We start from the raw sequence: 19,120 nt of genomic DNA, 5'->3' as shown, positions 1-19,120 counted from the left end.
TTGAGGGGCTGCCACAAAGAAGAGGGGAGGGTCAACCTATTCTCCAAAGCACCAGAAGGCAGGACAAGAATCAATGGATGGAAACTGATTAAGGAGAGAAGCAACCTAGAACTAAGGAGCAACCTCGTTAACAGTGAGAATAATTAACCAGTGGAACGTTTTGATTTCAGAAGTTGTGGGTGTTTCATCACTGGAGGTTTTTAAGAAGAGACTGGACAGCCACCTATCTGAAACGGTATAGGTCTCCTGCCTGAGCAGTGGGTTGGACTAGAAGACCTCCAAGGTCCCTTCCAACTATGCTATTCTGTTGTATCCACACCACATTCAGACTAGCAACACTGTAGGTATTTCCTGTTGGGAATTAACTCTTTCACAGCATGGCAACAAAGCGGCAGTTTGCTGAATAAAAAGCTAAAATGCAAATTCCAGAGACAACAACAAAAAGTTTGCCATCTTTTGCCCAAGGCAAAAAACCACAGGTGGCCTCCCAGGCGGGATGTGGAGGCCAAGGTTGGTCAAAGTGAAGGCAAACTTAAACGCTGGATCCACTGATTGATTCACCATTTCTTTTATGCCTTCGAAGGTCTAAAATGGGGACAATTATGTGTTCTTTGGTGGGTGTGTTTTTAGTCAGTGTTGATTCCAGAGCTCTGGCCACTGGCTGGCTTGTGGGGGGGGGGCTGTCAAAGAGAGAATAACTGGAGGATTGGCCACATTTTGAAACAGACAGCTTGATCTAGTGGTTAGAGCAGTAGTGGGTTCTACTCCCGCCTTACACATGAAAGTTGGTTGGGGTGATTTTGGGCCAGTCATTATGAGCTCTGAGTTCTAGTCCCACCTTAGGCATGAAAGCCAGCTGGGTGCCCTTAGGCCAGCAGTGCTGTCTCAGTCCAACCTGCCTCACAGGGTTGTTGTCTCAGGAAAAATAGGAGGAGGAAGGAGTATTAGGCATGTTCACTGGCTTGAGTTATTTATAAAAAGCTGAAATTAAAAGATTAAACATAAGATATATGTTTACGTATTTATATATACATAAAAATTACACAGTTTCAGAAGTGTTTTCCCCTTGCTAGGCTGAGAGAGAAGGACTGACTCAAGATGTCAGAGGATCACAACAGGGGATCACATGATACTGGGACATAGCAAAGGTCATAAATTAAATAAATATAAATAAAATAAATATGAACCAGTTGTAAAACATCTGCATTTTGGTCACATAACCATAGGGATGCTGCAAAGGTCATAACTCTGAAAATTGGTCATAAATAGTTTTTTTCACTGCTATTGTACCTTTGATCACTAAATGAAATGTTGTAAGTCGAGGACTACCTATATTTGTAGTATACATAAGTTCCTGGCTTTGCTGCCAACACATCAGAACATCCAAGAGGCAAGAAACACTTAACTCGGTTTATACCAGGCACAGTTGCCAGGAAACAGCTGAGCTGGAGCATATATTTCTATAGTGCATTTAATGAAAGCTTCATCCCAACATCATGTCACTGTCCTGGTGTTCAGCATTAATTAGCTGCTGCTACCTTCTTCTTAGCAATATTTCATTAGCTTATATAACAGCTTGTTCACGCTTCGCCTTAAGTAAAAATGCAATTTCTGTTTGGCTCCGCACAAGATAAAAAAAAAACCCAGCTGTTCTGTTTTGAAAGCCACAGGTTTTGGCATTCTGTTGTCAACCAGGCTGCATTGGCTTGTTAAAACATAGCATGACTTTATAGCCAATGGATCCAGTCCAATCTTTCCTTCCTTCCTTTCTTTCCTTTCTTTCTTTCTTTCTTTTTCTTTTTTTCTCTTTCTTTCCTTCTTTATTTCTCTCTCTTCCCACCTCTTTCTTTCTCTCTTTCCCCTTTCTTCCTTCCTCTTTCTTTCTTTCTTTTCCTGTTTGTCTGTCTTTCCACCTCTCTCCATCACAGGGGAACTGTATATTAGTGCCAGTCAGAATTGTAAGAGATAGCAGTGATCTGGCAAATCTTGGACAGGTCAATACAATATATAATGTTAATCAGTTGTAAGTTGTTCAAAATGAGCAACAATTAATTTATTATTGTAGTTAATTTGCTTAAACACAGGTGACTGCAGAGGGAACTTAAGATAAAATCAAGGCTGAAATCTTAACTCTTTTTCATGTACAACTGCCCAAATTTTGTTCACGTGACTGCAAGGCCCCTGTTATCGTCACTATCCTGCTTCAGGCCAAGGTGTCTCTTATCTGAGCAGTGCTTTGACAGTGTCTCTTTGCCTTGTCTCCCAAGGTCGTTTTCACATCACACATTTTACTGGTTATTGTTCTGCTTCCGGGAAATTCCAAGTTCTAAAGCTCTATACAATTTGTCCGAGAAAAAAAAATAGCATCATCTTCCATAGGTGATCACGTTTGTAACATCCTGGAAGAGATTTTTTTTTCTTTTCCTTGAGAGAGAGAGAGAGAGAGAGAAAGGAAGAGCAAGGGAGAAGAGGAGGGAAAGGGAGGGAGGGAGAGGGGAAGAGAGGGAGAGAAGGGGGACAGAGCGGGGACAGAGGAAGGAGGCAGAGAGGGAGGGAGAGAGAAGAGAGAGAGGAGGGAGAGACAGATGTTTGGTGAAGGCAAAGGACAGGGCTCTGTTGTGTTTTCTCTGGCAATCTACCTGTTTTCCTTTCCATTACAAGCAAAGATATATGTTGATGCCAATAGGTTTGAGGCTTCTAAACCATTTATTGATTTGGGCTTTATTTAAAATGCCTGCATTTTGAATGGGTTTGTTTTGATCCTTCAATTATTCTGCATTTCAGCTGCCTTGGATGAAAAAGCAAATAAATATATTAGAATGAGATGTCCAGCTATATGAATATGGTAAATAAATGAATGCAACATTAATACAAAAATGTTGGGAGCAAACTTCACAATCCCAATTCCCCAAAATGGGCTAATATTGTTCTTGGATGTGGCCCCACCTGAAAAAGCCAATGGCTTACCCTGACCTTAAAGGGCTTATCTCAGTCCCCCAGTTTCCTTACTTCTCTTCCCATCCAAACTCCAGCGGCATTTTTCTCATTCTTTAGCTGTAATTTCATGGGAAGGCAAATCTGGGTGGGCTTGGAAGGAAAAAGAGATGGACAACTTCTGGCAGCTGTTGGCATTTGAAGAATCGAAACAACCTTTGGCATTTCAAGTGGAGTCTCTGGTTGGAAGGCTTGTCTTAGGCTAAAGATTGCACGGGATGATTTAAAACACACACACACACACACACACACACACACACACACACCAATAAAGACACTTACAGAAATAACAGAATAAAAACAGAGTTGGAAGGAACCTTGTAGCTCTTCTAGTCCAACTCCAACTCTTGGATAAGGGCAGAAGACCTTATCATGCCGGGCAAATGACTGTCCAGTCTATTCTTGAAAACCTCCAGCGATGGAGCACCTACAGTTCCAGGAGATAAACTATTCCACTGATTAATTGTTCACACTGTTGGAAAAATTATCCTTATTTCTAGATTGGATCTCCCTTTAATGATATTTCCACCTGTTGTACAAATGATTGTAAGTCAAGGACTACTTGTATACTTCATCTGATCTGAGGTTGAACATCTCTCCCAAAACAATTTCAACTAATCAAAGATTATCACCAGATTTGGTTGATAGTTTGGTTGGCTTCCTAAAAGGCTTGGACCATTTATGTTCATCATTGGCTCAACGACTCTTGGGTTTGATGGTAGCAATGCTGCTCTGTGAAGCCATCTGCTTGGAAATTTGTGGGTTTCCTTGGCTGACCACTTGGAGAACTGACTGCTGGATTGGATGTCCGATTCAGAGAGACACTGCTTAAGATTGATGGAGAGTGAAAGATTTGGTATTCTGTCTATGCTATCTTCTCCTAATGGAACTCAACCTTGACTGTTCTTTGGAAGAACAGATACTGGAACTGAAGCTCAGATACTTTGGTCATCTAAGAAGAAGAGAAGACTGGTGAGAAGAGACCCTGATGTTGGGAAAGATTGGTAGCAAAAGGAGAAGGGGCAGAAGAAGATGAGATGGTTAGGTAGTGTCATTGACATAGTGAACATGAATTGGGGCAAATCCAGGGAGACAGTGGAGATCAGTAGGACCTGATGTGCTGTGGTCCATGGAGCCGTGAAGAGTCAGACATGACTTAGTGACTAAACAACTATGCTACCACCATGTCATAATTTGGAATAGCGTCTCAGACTTTGAACCAAAAAGGCTCATTTCTGAGCAAATCAACATTCTCTAATAATTCTGCTAGATGGAGGGGGTCAAAGTTTGCGTGTATTTGTATAGTCAAGCAGCCTGCAGTTTTATTTGGTTCATTGCTATAACTACTGCATCACCTTCAGGAAACACACAAGAAAGGAGCTCCTAGCAACTGGTACCACAATGTCCATAATTCTTTGAACTTGCGACTGATACGACTTGAAGGCCAAAATATCTGGACGGCACCTGGTGCCTGATCAGCCAAAAGAAGAGGATGTAATTATTTTTTATTAAAAAAACAAAACACACTGAATTGAAAAAAAAGCTCAAAGGTTTTATGGACGCACTAGGCAAACCTTATTTGATTATAATTAATAAGATTATATTTTTGTTGCAGATGAACTGACCCTTGTTCGTCCTGCGAGCTCCCTTTCATGGGCACAGAATTTTTCCCCTCTCTTGCTCCAGGTACAGGTAGTCCTCGGCTTACAACAGTTCATTTAGTGACCATTCAAGGTTACAACAGCACAGAAAAAGTGATCTATAATTTTTCATACAACCTCGCTTAACAACTGTCTTACATAGCAACAGAAATTTTGGAGTTAATTGTGGTCATGAGGATACCTGAAATCTTGATGGAATAAAACTAACAATCATGCTTTTGAGGAGATTAAGAACTCTGATTAAAGATGTTGCTGGAATTAAACCAATTGTGGACATTTTGCATTGGAAAAATGACAAACAACTTCTTGAGATCTCTGCAGGAATGTTTGTTTCTCAAAGGAACTCTGGTCGATCTGGGGGGGTGGGATCCATGGGCATTTATTCGGTTAGGCTTTCAAAATGGCCGCCATCCCTCCCCACTGTGTCATTAGGATTTTCTCCATATTGGCCACAGAGCCAAAGGATCTCACACAGAAACATCCCAGGGCTGCATTTTGGTTGACCTCTAGAAAGCCAGCATATACTCTATGAGCTGAATTCAAAGGCTAAATCATAGGGCCTCGTTTGGGCAAATTTTTCCATGCCAGCCTTAGTCCTAAACTATGAAATGCAAAGTCTCTAAAGATACTTCATTTAACTTGGGACTTCCTAACCTTTTTCCTTCTTTACCCAGAACTGCTAGTTAGAAAGTCCCTCTTTAAATGTCCCTCTTCTGACTGAGTAATGAGCTAGTGTGTTCTTACACAAACAAACAAACCACTTTTACCCAATTTGGGATGATATAGCCAAGTTTGGAATGCACAAACTTGTTTTCGAGACACCTAAAAAGCCTTTAGGTATCAGCTCATTTTGATCTGGAAAAAAAATGTGCTGCTCAAAATTCTACATACAGTGTCCTACTAGCTTAACATCTCTGCCCCACTTGATTCTGTTAATTTCATTCAAACTTTTGTTTATTAAAAAAAAAGGGAGGCTAGACTATTAATGTGCATCAATTTACAGATTAATTACAGATTAGGTTGACAGAATTGGAAGGGACCTTGTAGGTCATCTAGTCCAACCCCCCGCCCAAGCAGGAGACCCTACACCATCTCTGACAGATGGCAGTGCAGTCGCTTCTTCAAAGCTTCCAGTGATGAAGCTCCCACAACTTTAAAAGGCAAGCTGGTCCATTTTTTCCAATTTGGAGAAGTGTTTCTCAATATTGGAAACTTTGAGATGAGTGGACTTCAACTCCCAGAATTCCCAGATGGGAAGACAATAAAGCTTGTAACAGTTTGGCCCAAAGAAGAGGAACATCTCCAGTTTTGGTCACCCCGAAATAAAAAAGATGTTGAGACTCTAGAAAGAGTGCAGAGAAAAGCAATTAAGATGGAAGCTAAAGCATAGAAAGAATGTCTAAAAGAAGGACTAAGGGTAACATGATAGCAGTCTTCCAATATTTGAGGGGCTTACACAAAGCCCCTCAAAAGCCCCTTTTGTGAAAGAAGAGGGGGTCAAACTATTCTCCAAAGCACCAGAAGGCAGCTCAAGAAGTTAACAGGTAGAAACGTATCAACCTGGACCTAAGGAGAAATTTCCTGTCAGTGAGAACAATTAGTCAGTGGAATGGTGTGTCTCCAGAAGTTGTGGGTGCTTCAACACTGGAGCTTTTAAAGGAGAGACTGGACAGTCACTTTCCTGGAATTGTATGGGTATCCTGCTCAAGAAGAGGTTGGACTAGAAGATCTCTGAGATCCCTGCCAACTCTGTTATTCTGTATTCTGTAAACACCTGTAACAACTGTTCAAATGGCTTCTGCTCTTCCTTTTGCTATAAAGCAGTGTTTCTCAACCTTGGCGACTTGAAGTCCTGTGGACTTCAACTCCCAGAATTCCCCAGCCAGATGGCTGGAGGTTTCTGGGAGTTGAAGTCCACAGGACTTCAAGTCGCCAAGGTTGAAAAACACTGCTATAAAGGCTTTCTTTATTATGGTGGCTTTTGAAAGCAAAGGGACCTAAACTGAGAATGGAGTCAGGAAGCAGAAGAGATGCTGCTTTATGTCTCAAGGAAATATGCCTACAAATATAGATAGCCCTTGATTTATGTCCACAATTGAGCCCAAAATTTCTGCTGTTAAGTGAAACACTTAAGTGAGTTTTGCCCTGCTTTACGACCTTTCTTGCCACAATTGTTAAGTGAATCACTGCAGTGGGTAAATTAATAAGTGAATAAGTTGTGAAGTGAATATGGCTTCCCCCTTGACTTTGCTTGTCAGATGGCTGCAAAAGGTGATTGCAGGACCTTGGGACACAGCAATGGTCCCGTTGCAAAGCATCTGAATTTTGATCCCATGGTCTGTTGGGATGCTACAAAGGTTGTAAGTGTGAAAAACGCTCATAAATCACTGTTTTCAGTGCCGTTGTAACTTTGAATAGTCACTAAATGAACCGTTGTAAGTCGAGGACGGCATGTATGGCACCCGGGGTTTACCAGAGACATTGCACAGCACAGCTGCACAGCCAGCAAAAGCCTCTGATGTCATCGCAATGCCTGTGTGGCAGCCAAGTCAGGTTTCCTGGCATGCAGAAGGTCTGGGCTTCTATCCCGATATTCCTGCTCTGAGCCTTTTGCTTCCTCCAAACACTTAGGGAAGGGGTAGATGAATATCAGGTACTCCTTGACTTACAATTGACTCTGCTAATTATGACGGCAAGTTCAAATAGTGAGTCATTATGTTACTAGACCTGATTTTATGTCTTTTATTGTGGCGGTAGTTAAATGAATACCATGGCCGTTAAGTAAATCCATTGTTTGCTATTGAACATTCCCCCCCCCCCAAGAAACTGCAACTAAACACCAATTTCCATAAACATGATTGTAAATTATGATCACATAACTAGAAGATGCTGCAGTTGTACATGCAGGCTGGTTGCTGGGCACTGACAATACAGACCTCGGGGAGCCTCAGTGGTGGATTCCTACCAGTTCAAACCCGTTTGGCCGAACCAGTAGTGATTTGGCGGCCTGGGTCACTGGAACCAGCAACAACCCAGGCCTGCCACGCCCCTGAACCGGTTCTCCCGGTGGTGCCATAGGCTCTGCCATCTTGGTTTTGGCTTCTGCGCATGTGCAGCACATTTTTTATACTGCGCAAGCACATGCACGCATGTTGCACACCCACGAGCAAACCAGAAGTCGTGGCTGCTGGAACCCACCCCTGGGGAGGCTCCTACACAGTATCTTTGGAACCGGGTTGTATACAGCTCTGTGTCTGTGTCTGTGTGTGTGTGTGTGTGTCCATTGTAACTTTGAACGGTCGCAAATCGAGGACTATCTGTGTATAATGGTGAAATGAGCGTCTTGGATCATGGCTGGCTCAGGAATTCTGGGAGTGGAAGTCCATAGGGAGTAAAGGGGCCGCAGTTGTCCACCCCTCCTCAAGAGGCTTTCAAAATGATGCATAAACTTGCTTTTCCCAACCTGTGTCTTCCCAACCTCCCACTGTTGGGAGCTGTGGTCCAACACTGTTGGACCACAACTCCCATCACTCCTCGCCGGCCTTGAAGGCTCTCTGGTGTGAGAAAGCGAGCATAAACGAAGTCCAAAATAAACCTTGGTGCTTCAGTCTGTAGCAGCAAGGAAGGCAGAGGCTCTCAAGGGGGGGCGAGGATTGAGCGGGGAGGAAACTGGCTGAACTGGAGCGGCCCAGAGAGGACAGGATTCTCTGGATTCTTAAGGTAGGAGCCACCTAAGCCAACAGGCAGATGTTGAAATAATCCAAGCCTCCAGGCCTTCCTATGGGAGCCTCAAGTGGCCCTGTCTTACGTCTGCATTGCAGGGAGTCCTTGACTTCTGACCACAAGAAGTCCCAGCTTTCTGCTGCTATGCGAGACAGCTGCTAAGTGAATGAAAAAGACTATGGAGGCTGGGAATCTATGGGAGGGATAAAGGTGAAGCGTAGTTGTTTCATTGCTAGGACAGAGAATCCTCGGCTTACCACTGCAACTGAACCCAGAATTTCTGTTGCTAAGTGAGACAGTTGCTAAGTGAGTTTTGCTCCATTTTATTACCTCTCTTGCCAAAGTTGTTAAGTGAATCACTGTTAAGTTAGTGGCACAGTTGTTGAGCAAATCTCGTTTCCCCATTAATTTTCCTTCTCAGAAGGTGGCAAAAGGGGATCATGTGACTCCAGGGCACTGCAACCGTCATAAATACAAGTCAGTTGCCAAGCAGGTGAATTTCGACCCTGGGGAGACCATGGAGATTCCTCAATGGTCGTAAGTGTGAAAAATGGGTCACAAGTAATCTTTTTCACCGCCATTGTAACTTCCAACAGTTATTAAATAAACTGTTGTAAGTTATAAACTACCTGAAATTATAGGGCATTTGAAAACCTTGGCAGGATGGAGAAGCTGGACAACAGAATTAGCAGGCCAAAGACCTCTGAGATGATTTGCCCAATCAGGAGAGGTAAAGAGGAATGGGATCTGGACCTATAACATCTCATGGTGGAAGCTTTCTGGTGCCATCTGATGGCCTAAGAGGGGAAAATCCTACTTGCCTAGCCTGTCGGTCATATGTCCAAGAGACATCAGGAACCAAGATGGAATTTATACGACTTTGAATTCATGCTCTGAAATATCTATCCTACCTTCCCAAAACTGTGGTATGCTCATTTTTGACCTCCAAGGAATAAGCATCAATCCACAGGAATGAACAGCCTTCGTGTGAAGATTGCTACTCTAGTAGCAAACCTGGAAGAACTTAAGCCTTGGGCCTGGAGGCTCATTTCCGGAGATCCTTCTCAGAGGACGTGCCAGGCTCTGGAAATCTGTTGTCCTCCAGGTCTTCCCTAGTGCAAGACCCAACCAGAAGGAGGGCCATCAGGTCTAACCAGCTGAGTTCTCAAGAAGTCCTAAAGTAGAAGCCCAAACTGCTTTCTGCAGCAGTGATCAAATGGTCCTGGGGAAGGGAGGGATTCAGGGGGGTTGTGAGAGGATAGGCTGCCTGCAAAATGGCCAGCACCTGGGCTGCTGGTACCCTCATCCAAGCCAACCCAGCAACGTGTGGCTATAAAAGCTGGGCAGAGAGGCAACTGGGGTGGTTTGGGTTCATTTGGGAAACTCAAACAGCCCGAAGCAGCTGAAAACAAACAGGAGAGTTAATAGTTCTCCAGAAGGAGAACTCACAAAGAGAAGTAGTGGAAGAACAGGGGTTGTAGTAGAATTGGGGAAGAGAGATATAGTAAACTAGAGGGGCACAATGGCTCCATGGTTAAAGACACTGAACTTCTCTGCTAAAAAACTGATAGCCCCAGGTTCAAGACCTAAGGACTATACAAGAGGGTGAGCTCCCATACCTTGCTCCAGCTCCTAGCAGTTCAAAAGCACGTACATGCAAGTAGATAAACAGGTACCACTTTGGGTGGGAGGTAACAGCCAGTGCACCTTTGGCGTATAGCTATGTTGGCTACATGACCACAGAAATATCTTCAGACAACTCTGGCTCCCTTGGACAAGAAATGGATGAGCACCACCTCCTCGATTTGGACACTACTGGACAGAAAAACATTTACCTTTGATACAGTAAACAGTGAGTCCTAGCCTTTGAGCACTTGTGGGTGCATTGCTTAGAGGCTAGGTGGGGTTGTGTTGGCTCTTTGGGATTTTGGAGCCCAATAACCTGAAGAACCTGCGACAGAGGGATGCTAAGACACCTCCCTATTCCTGTCCAATGATGTTCTCATTCTTTTAATCATCACACCTCATTGATTTGTCTACCTGCCTATCCAAGCGGGGAGACATTACAGGTGGTTCTTGGCTTATTTAGTGACCATTCAGAAGTTACAATGCCACTGAAAAAAGGTAACTTATGACAATTTTTCACACTTATGACTGTTGCAGCATCCCCAGGGTCACATGGTCAAAATTTGGATGCCTGATAACTGACTCATATTGATGACAGTTGCAACATCCCATGGTCACGTGATCTTTTATGATCTTCGGACAAGCAAAGTCAACGGGGAGCCAGATTAATTGAACAATCCTGTTACTAATTTAACAACTGCAGTGATTCACCTAACAACTGTGGCAAGAAAAGTTGTAAAATGGAGCAAAATTCCTTTAACAACTGACTCACTTAGCAATTTTGTGCTCAACTGTGATCGTAAGTGGAGAACTAACTGTACAAACAAAAACATACCCACCAATTGACTTCAAAGATAGAGGAGTTCTACAATATCCGCTTCCCACATCATGAATGTAAATTTCTGACATTTTAATCTCAATTTTCCTCTCAGGAGCAGCACAGATGACTTTCTGAGTCACCATTTTTTGATCCTCAGCCTTACAAAGCAGACTATCTAATGAGCTTCACAGCTGACTAAGTTTGTTTTCTAGACTCCTTAGTCTTTGTTCTCGCTCATTTCAATCCTTAGGTCAGCAACCTTTCTAAATGCCAACGCATCACCTTTCGGTGATGGTGAGATGCCAAAGTAAAGATTTATAGAGGACTGGGATGACAGCCATCTTGGGCATTCATCTTTGAAATCTTCTCTGTCCTGCTGCAAGCAAACAGAAATCTTGCCAGGATCACGTGAGATGATCTGCAATTCTAAACAACAGTCCATTTGCTCCTAGTGGCAATCGGTGGTGACTTGTTTAAACCCAGTTACAAAACTGTATTAATCTTAGATCAATGTGATGCCAATGTTAGCCTCCGGTGCCCACCAGATTCCATGTTACACCCCTGACCTTTCCTTAAGAATGCTTTTCATTAAAAAGGTAAATGGGGAACTGACTTGCTATGAACCAATTCACTGGCACCCAGAGCTCTATTCATTTGTAGCAAACTTTTTAATTTCCTCCCAAACCCCACTATCTCGGGTAGCGAGTTCACCTTCTGATAAATAGGTTTTGTCAGTAAACTATGGCAGCCATTTTGTGACTGCACCCGCCACATGTTCCCCAATATCAGCTGGGGAAAAGCCATCACATGTACGCAAATGATTGTGGCATTAAAGCCCTGAGTAATGATTTAGTAGGTACGCATGAACTCATCCCATTGTAATTTATTCAGCACAGATGCACCGTGCTTACATTTGTGTGTGTTTGCATCTGTGTGTGTTTGTGAGTCACGAGGGGCTAAGCACGGAGCCTTAGCAGCCCAGATTGGCTTAAAAACTCAAGTTTTTTCTGCCTCTTCTTACAAAGTGAAAAACCTCTGGTTGGCTGAAAAGACATCCATTAAAAATATGTGAGAGCTAGAATAAATCAATGCATATGCATAAACAAACCCAATTAAAATGTCATTTTCATTCAGCGAAGCAAGTGCAAAAACGCTGAGGTCATTTTGGAAAAAGTCCAGTCTCCTAATCGTCCCATCTCTCAAGGTATTCCTCATTCTACCACGTTCCAATTGTATTAACACTAACACACACACACACACACACACACACACACACACACACGTTGGTTCGCCTCAGCCCCCTCCTGCTGCCCTGCACCAACTCTTGGGGAGGTGGCTTTTCCATGCCCCAAACCAGTAGAAAATCTATAAACCCCAAACTGAGCTCTGTATGTTTTTAACACCCTTTCTCCGAATCCCCAGCTTTTCCTGGAGACGGGCTTTCTGCTCTTAAAAACACACCCAGAGCAATGTGAGTCTGTGTGTGCGCGCACGCATGTTTTCTCTCTGTGTCAGTCTAGAGCCAAGCAAAATCTCAAGCAATCTTTTTCCCCTTTCAAAACCACACACGTATGGAATATCAGAGAACTTTCTGGGTTGAACAAGTAGCAAATGTTTTTCTTAAGGGATTCGATGGAGAACAAGAACATCTGACTGAGAAATGATTTTATCTGTGTTTTTTCATTGGAGGGGGGAAATGAATTGGCTTTGGAGACTGAACTTTTACCATATGCAACCGACCAGCAATTGATAATAGATGCTATAAATTAACAAACCTAGATATTTGATCCGGGATCAATTATTAGGGAGAATATTTGGGATGGTTGGGGATGGGAGCCACAGTAAATTTTCTATAAGGCTTTTGGAATTTCAGTCCGGTCTTTCTCTTATTACTTTTCTCAATTTTTTGATGGTTCGCATTTTAATCTCCTTGGAACGAGCTAAAATATTCATTAAAAACAAAAAAAGAAAACCATGCAGACAACCACAGAGGACCCGAAGTGTTAGCAAAAGCTCTTATGGCCCTTTTGCTGTTTCAACTTTGTTGGCTTTGAACTGCTGTTGCTTCGGACAGAGCACTTTAGGTGCACATAAGAACAGCACAAATGCATGTCCAGCATTTTGTTCCTGAGATCGGGTGGGAGGCGGGGCTGAGGGACAAGAGGCACATCTAGAAGCAGAAGCAGGAGACAGGCCTACAGGCATTCAAGCTAAACTGAATAGAATAAAATAACAGAGTTGGAAGGGACCTCGGAGGTCCTCTAGTCCAGCCCCCTGCTCAAGCAGGAGACCTTACACTATCCCAGACAAACGGATGACCAGTCTATTTATGAAACCTTCCAGTGATGGAATACCCCCTCCCCCAACTCATGGAGTAAAATCTCTGCAACCTACTTTGACATTCCAGAGTCAATTCCAGCTCCTCGTCCTGATTCATCTCATGTGAAAATGTCAGGGTTTTGTGGGAGTGCGCAAAGCATGGTCAAAAAAGTCAAGATGGTGGCTGCCATAGTTCAATTGAAGTACAGCCTGATTTTTATTATTTCTTTATTGATTTATTTCTGACTGAGATACGTGCACAAACACACTCCACTGTGTTGCAATTTATTCATTGTTTGCTTATGTTTGTAATAAAATATAACCAATAGCAAGCAACTGGAAAGACTTAACCACTTCTTTTCCACTGGCAAATGCCATTTGAAGAGATCAACACCCCAATCAAGGAACTATCAATTCCCACAAACAACCAAGCAGAAAACAATATCGTAATCAAAGAATTGCTAAGGAGAAAAACCGCATCCCACCAACAAGGACAAGGCAAGTTACTGTACACAAATAGAGAGCAAACCCCCTGGCCCTGACAAGATGACCTATCTGGGTAATGAAATGCCTGAAAGCAAACAATCAAGCTCTGAGAGCCCTAAGGACCCCACAGAACTTCAGTGGCCAAGGGTGCACTTTGATGCCATCTCAGGACATTCTCAAAAGGAGGGTCCTAACCATGTCATTTCTTCCGTGACTGATTACAATCTAGCCTTGAAAGGCATCACTTATGTGGACCTTCACTTGATAACAAACATCTGTCTCTTCATTCCAGCTGTTCTGTCCATTCCCTTGTATCATGGAGGTTTGGCACAATTTAAACTGTAGGATCTCCTTGGACTGAATTAGGGCAGACAATTTTTTCAGAGCGAATTGCTTGAATTAGTTCGCATCCTCAATTCTGCCCCCACAACTACCTCCAGAGGTTGTGGGTGGTCCAACTCTGGAAGTTTTCAAGAAGAGATTGGACAACCTTTTGTCTGAAGTGGTAGAGGGTTTCCTGCCTGAGCAGGGGGTTGGTCTAGATGACCTCCAAGGTCCTTCTGTTGTTCTATTCATTGATGGTTTCAATAAATGGCCAGAGTTTACCTGTGCTACATTATTCTGCAACTATACCTCACAATAAAACCAGTGTAAAACTAGACACATTACTAGAAGCCAAAATCACAAGACTACGTCTGATTGTACTTTGCCCATGTCATGCGTGCAAATTCACTGGAGAAGTCAATGACACTAGAATGGTTACTGGAACAAGAAGAAAGAGCAAGCAAAGAACTCGCTGGCTTCATATCATTAAAGCTAATGCAAAGATGAACAACCAATAGCTGAAGCGAGTTGGTAGCATGGACAAGCACTTGGCTATAAACTCACCAAGAATCGGACATGACTAAATGGTTAAAACAAACAAACAGCATCATAATACACACAGCTGGCTGACAATTCTGGTCTCAACGTATCTGAAAGGCAACTGTGTCTCTTCCAGCTAGTCTACAAAGTGGTATCCAGAAAAATCTTTGCAAAGAATCCATTGTGAGAAGATAAGAGTGCCAGCAAAATCTATATCCCCATCGATTTTTAAAAAAAAGGAATTCTAAAAAAAAAAGGTTGGCGGTTGGTGATTATTTTTTATTGAAAATGTGATTTAGCAGATCAGTTTAAATGGGATTTAAAAGAAATCATGACCTCTTAAACATAATCTGACCTATGGAAATGACCAAGGGTGAGATAATGTATTGTAAAGGAAATTAGGAATGACCTTGGAGAAAGAAAAATTTGGAGAAGGTTTAACAGTCACAGACTGAAGGAAGCATGAGAAAGGAACTCAAAATAACCATCTTTGATTTCATTGGCCTAAGATGAGGCAGAGAGAAATTTAGAAAGCTTTCAAGTTTGTGTTATTCTACTCTACAACCATACACAGCTTTCCTGGGATCACATCTGTTACTTTCCTACCTGCCTACCTTGAAGGGCTGATATTTGGAAATATATATATATATATATATATATATTAGGAAAAATAAGAAAGGCAAGATCTGTCTCTAGAACAACAGGGGTGAAAAGTCCATGATTACAAATATTTGGAGGCAACTCAAACAAACACTTCCCTAATTCACTGAAGTATAAGGAGGGGGGGAGGTACAGATAACCAGCCTTGCAAGATTCTGTTGTTATAGCCTCTCTCCATCAAAGCAGATTTAGCCTTTTTGAGAAGGCCATTCCTTGGTCTGGTCTACTTACTGGGGCAGGTAGGCACAAACACTAGAACCAGGGACTTCTGCAGGTGAGAATTGGGTCAAACAGGTCAAGATGACAATTGATAATCAAAGCCCATTTTTCCTATCTGCGTATTCCTGATGAAATTGCTTCAGTTTCTCTCTTGTCTTGCAAGTAGCTGGTTGGCCTAGTTTAAAATGCAGCCAAAGATAATTAGTGGCAAACTTTGTTTGGCTCAAAACGAAGGAGTCTCATTGGGCTGATTTCACTCAAATTGTCCCATAATCCTTATCCCATCAAGAGTGAAGCAAAGCTGTGGTGAAATTCAATTTTTTTTACTCCCGGTTCTATGGGTGTGGCTTGGTGGGCGTGGAGGGGAAGGATACTGCAAAATCCCCATTCCCTCCTCACTTTGGGACCAGCCAGAGGTGATATTTGCTGGTTCTCTGAACTACTCAAAATTTCCACAACCGGTTCTCCAGAACCTGTCAGAACCTGCTGAATTTCACCCCTGAAGCAAATGCAACATTAGGTCAATCCTAACAAGGGCAACCAATTTCACCCATTATATAAGTGGCACTGCAACTGCCTTTTCAACATGACCCTGAAAATGTACAGAAAAATCAGATGCTGAAAACCATATCATCCCAAAAGTTGGGGCAGAATGGAGGGGCATCTTCCATCTATCTGGGTGGTAATAGAAGTACCATCTTTGCAGCAAATGAAAAAAAGAAAAGCATTTTCAAGCATATTCAGATAGGCCTCAATTAACAACCATTCACTTTAAGAACCATTCAAAATTATGAAAACACTGAAAAAAAGTGATCTAGGACTGGTCCTCGCACTTAGGACCACCACAGTGTCTCACAGTCATGTGATCAATTTTGGGAACTTGGCAACCAGCTTATATATGTATGTTGGCTGCAGCATCCCAGGGTCAGGCGATCCCCCACCTGCAGCCTTTCCAGTCAGCCTCCAACAAGCAAAGTCAATGGGGAAAACCAGATTCACTTAACAACCGGCTTAAGAACTGCAACAAAAAGGTCGTACAATCAGGCACAAGTCAATTAATAAGTGCACTGCTTAGCAAAGGAAATTCCAGTCCCAACTGTAACAGAATAAGAGAGTTGGAAGGGGCCTCAGCGGTGTTCTAGTCGAACTCCCTGCTCATGCAGGAAACACTCTACCATTTCAGACAAGTGGCTGTCCAATCTCTTCTTAAAAACCTCCAGTGTTGGAGCACCCACAATCTCTGGTGGCAAACTGTTCCACTGGTTAATTTTTCTCACTGCCAGGAAATTTCTCCTTAGTTCTAGGTTCCTTCTCTCCTTGATTAATTTCCATCCATTGATTCTTGTTGTGCCTTCTGGTGCTTTGGAAAATAAGTTGACCCCTTCTTCTTTGTGGCAGCCCCTCAAATATTGGAAGACTGCCGTCCTGTCACTCCTAGTCTTTCTTTTCATTAAACTAAACATACACAATTCCTGCAACTGTTCTTCATATGGTTTCGCTTCCAGCCCTACCTCTAAGGCCAGAGATAGGCGTCCTGGAGAAAACATGTCAATGGGAGCTCAAGTGTTTCCACTGCTCCCTTCGCAGGAAGCCTCCTCCCCAGCCCTCAAGGTGGCAAACATAATGTAAAGCCTTTATTGTTGGAGAAACAAGAATAGGACAGCCCGGAAATAGAATCTGAGTTTTGACTGGGTTAAGCTCAGTGGCCCGTTGGAGGCCAGAGCACCAAGGAATGCCTGAAAGAGCTTCCTCTGCCAAGAAGGTCGTCTCTTCCCTTGTTCTTGGCCTGAAAACTCTTCCATCACCCAACATAAAGAAAAGGTGGGGGAAGAAGAGGGGAAGGATCAGGCCTTCCTGCTTTCATTGTCCTGTTCTCAGTCTGCAGGATTTAGGACAATTTTGCTCAGGAAAGATCAGAGACCCTACCAGGAATGGGGCAATCTGCAATCAGTAACCAGCACCCACAACACTAGAAACATCAGTACAGGTAGTCTTTGACATACAACAGTTGGTTAAGTGACTATTCAAAGTTACAACGGCACTGAAAAAAGTGATTTATGACACTTTTTCACACTTATGACTGTTGCAGCATCCCCATGGTCACATGATCAAAATCCAGACGCTTGGCAACTGACTCATATTTTATGACAGTTGTGGTGTCTTGGGGACATGTGATCAACCTCTGTAACTTTCTGACAAGCCCAGTTAAAAGGGAAACCAGATTCAATTAAAAGCCTTGTTGCTAACAACTGCAGCGATTCACTTAACAATTGTGTCAAGAAAGATTGCAATGTTGTAACTTTGAACAGTCCCTAAATGAACTGTTGTAAGTCAAGGAGTACTTGTACTAAAACACAGGTGTGTATGTTGGAAAGGAAGAAATAACTTTCAAGCGGAAGAAGATGTTTTGAGGGTTTACTTGAAAATTTAAAAATCCAGCACTGGGAATTCCCTTGACTTCAAATGTTTATAGGACACTAACTCAATCTGTACAGGGGAATTACCCTGTCAAGGGAATAAAATGCAGTGAAATGAAATGTGTTTCATATAAACAATAAAGCCGCCTGCCTAATTTATGGCCTATGCAAGAAGTAGGTGGTGGTCCTACGATAAGATAATGAAATGGCCTTTGAGCAATTTTACAGGAAGAGGTCTTCCAGTAACATGGAGCAATTCACTCCAAGCCTATCTCCTCTGGTCTCATTTGGATCGTTTTCAAATATTGGTACAGCTCCAAATTTTACTTGGATGTGTGTAATTTCCCTTTAAAGGAGGAGCAGAAACTAAAATACTTTGCTTCTCCAGCTCCCAGGTTTGACTCCAAACAGCTAGACTACAATTCCCATTACCTCCAAGTGGTTAAAAAAAACGGGACGCCTCAGACAATTCATTCTAATGCACCACAAGGCAAAACACACCAGGATGCAACCTTGAAGGTAAAACACAACTATTTACTGCAGTATCCTCTGAACTCATTTTTAAAAAAAAATGCATATGATTTCATCATGGTCGCATACCAGGAATGCAGAATGCCTGTTTTTAGAGGCATTCTAAGACAATATCAAGGCTCAAATGTAGAATTTGCTTTCCCTTGTGGTCAGGTTACTCTGAACAAGAAGTTGTGTCTCAAAAGCAACTACTCTGTTGCTGATGCTATTTCTGACATCAGCTGACCAACAGATTCTGATTTGGTCCACAAGAAACTAGAACAATTTAAGCCTCAAGGCCCAACATGCTTGGCTTCTAATTCCTAATTCATCAATACAGGAGAATATCTGTAGGTCAGGCTTGAAATGAGGAATCCTTGGGGCTCTCTGAACTTGGTCAGAACAAGCACTGATGCTGTTACCTAGAGTTTGGGTAATAAAATATTTGCAAGAAAACAACCAAGAGCACCAAGGACTCTTCATAATTCACTGCTTGGATTAGAAGCTGGTTTCCAGTGGACCATTTACTACAATCTAGAAAATAATTAAAGGAGTTTTTTCCCCCCCTGTTATCTATTTTTAAGACAGGTTCTCCATCCAGACTGTAGTGGGCTTCAACCAACAAGTCATGAGGGAGCAGGCAGAGATCATTTTCACATAGTTCTAAGTAGGAATTATATTTCTCCGATGAGCGATTTCAAAATCATTAACCATTCAGCATAGTTTGGGGCCCTGTGAGAAGCCAAGAGGGTATCCTTGAGACAGCCAGACCCAACTGACATCTACAAGATGGCAAAAACCACCTAGTCCACCACCTCAAG

General features: G+C 42.6%; 1 protein-coding gene across 1 annotated transcript in view; it reads right to left on the bottom strand.

Annotated features, from left to right (window-relative positions):
• The window catches only part of SLC16A2 (solute carrier family 16 member 2), a 77,641-nt gene that overhangs the window by 57,274 nt on the left and 1,247 nt on the right, over nucleotides 1-19,120 (bottom strand). The gene's annotated exons all lie outside the window — the stretch shown is intronic.

This window comes from Thamnophis sirtalis, unplaced genomic scaffold (genome assembly GCF_051295495.1).
Source record: "Thamnophis sirtalis isolate CommonGarterSnake01/CBP01778 unplaced genomic scaffold, rThaSir2_p1.2 scaffold_13, whole genome shotgun sequence".
Taxonomy (NCBI): domain Eukaryota; kingdom Metazoa; phylum Chordata; class Lepidosauria; order Squamata; family Natricidae; genus Thamnophis; species Thamnophis sirtalis.
This window is presented reverse-complemented; position numbering and strand designations above follow the sequence as displayed.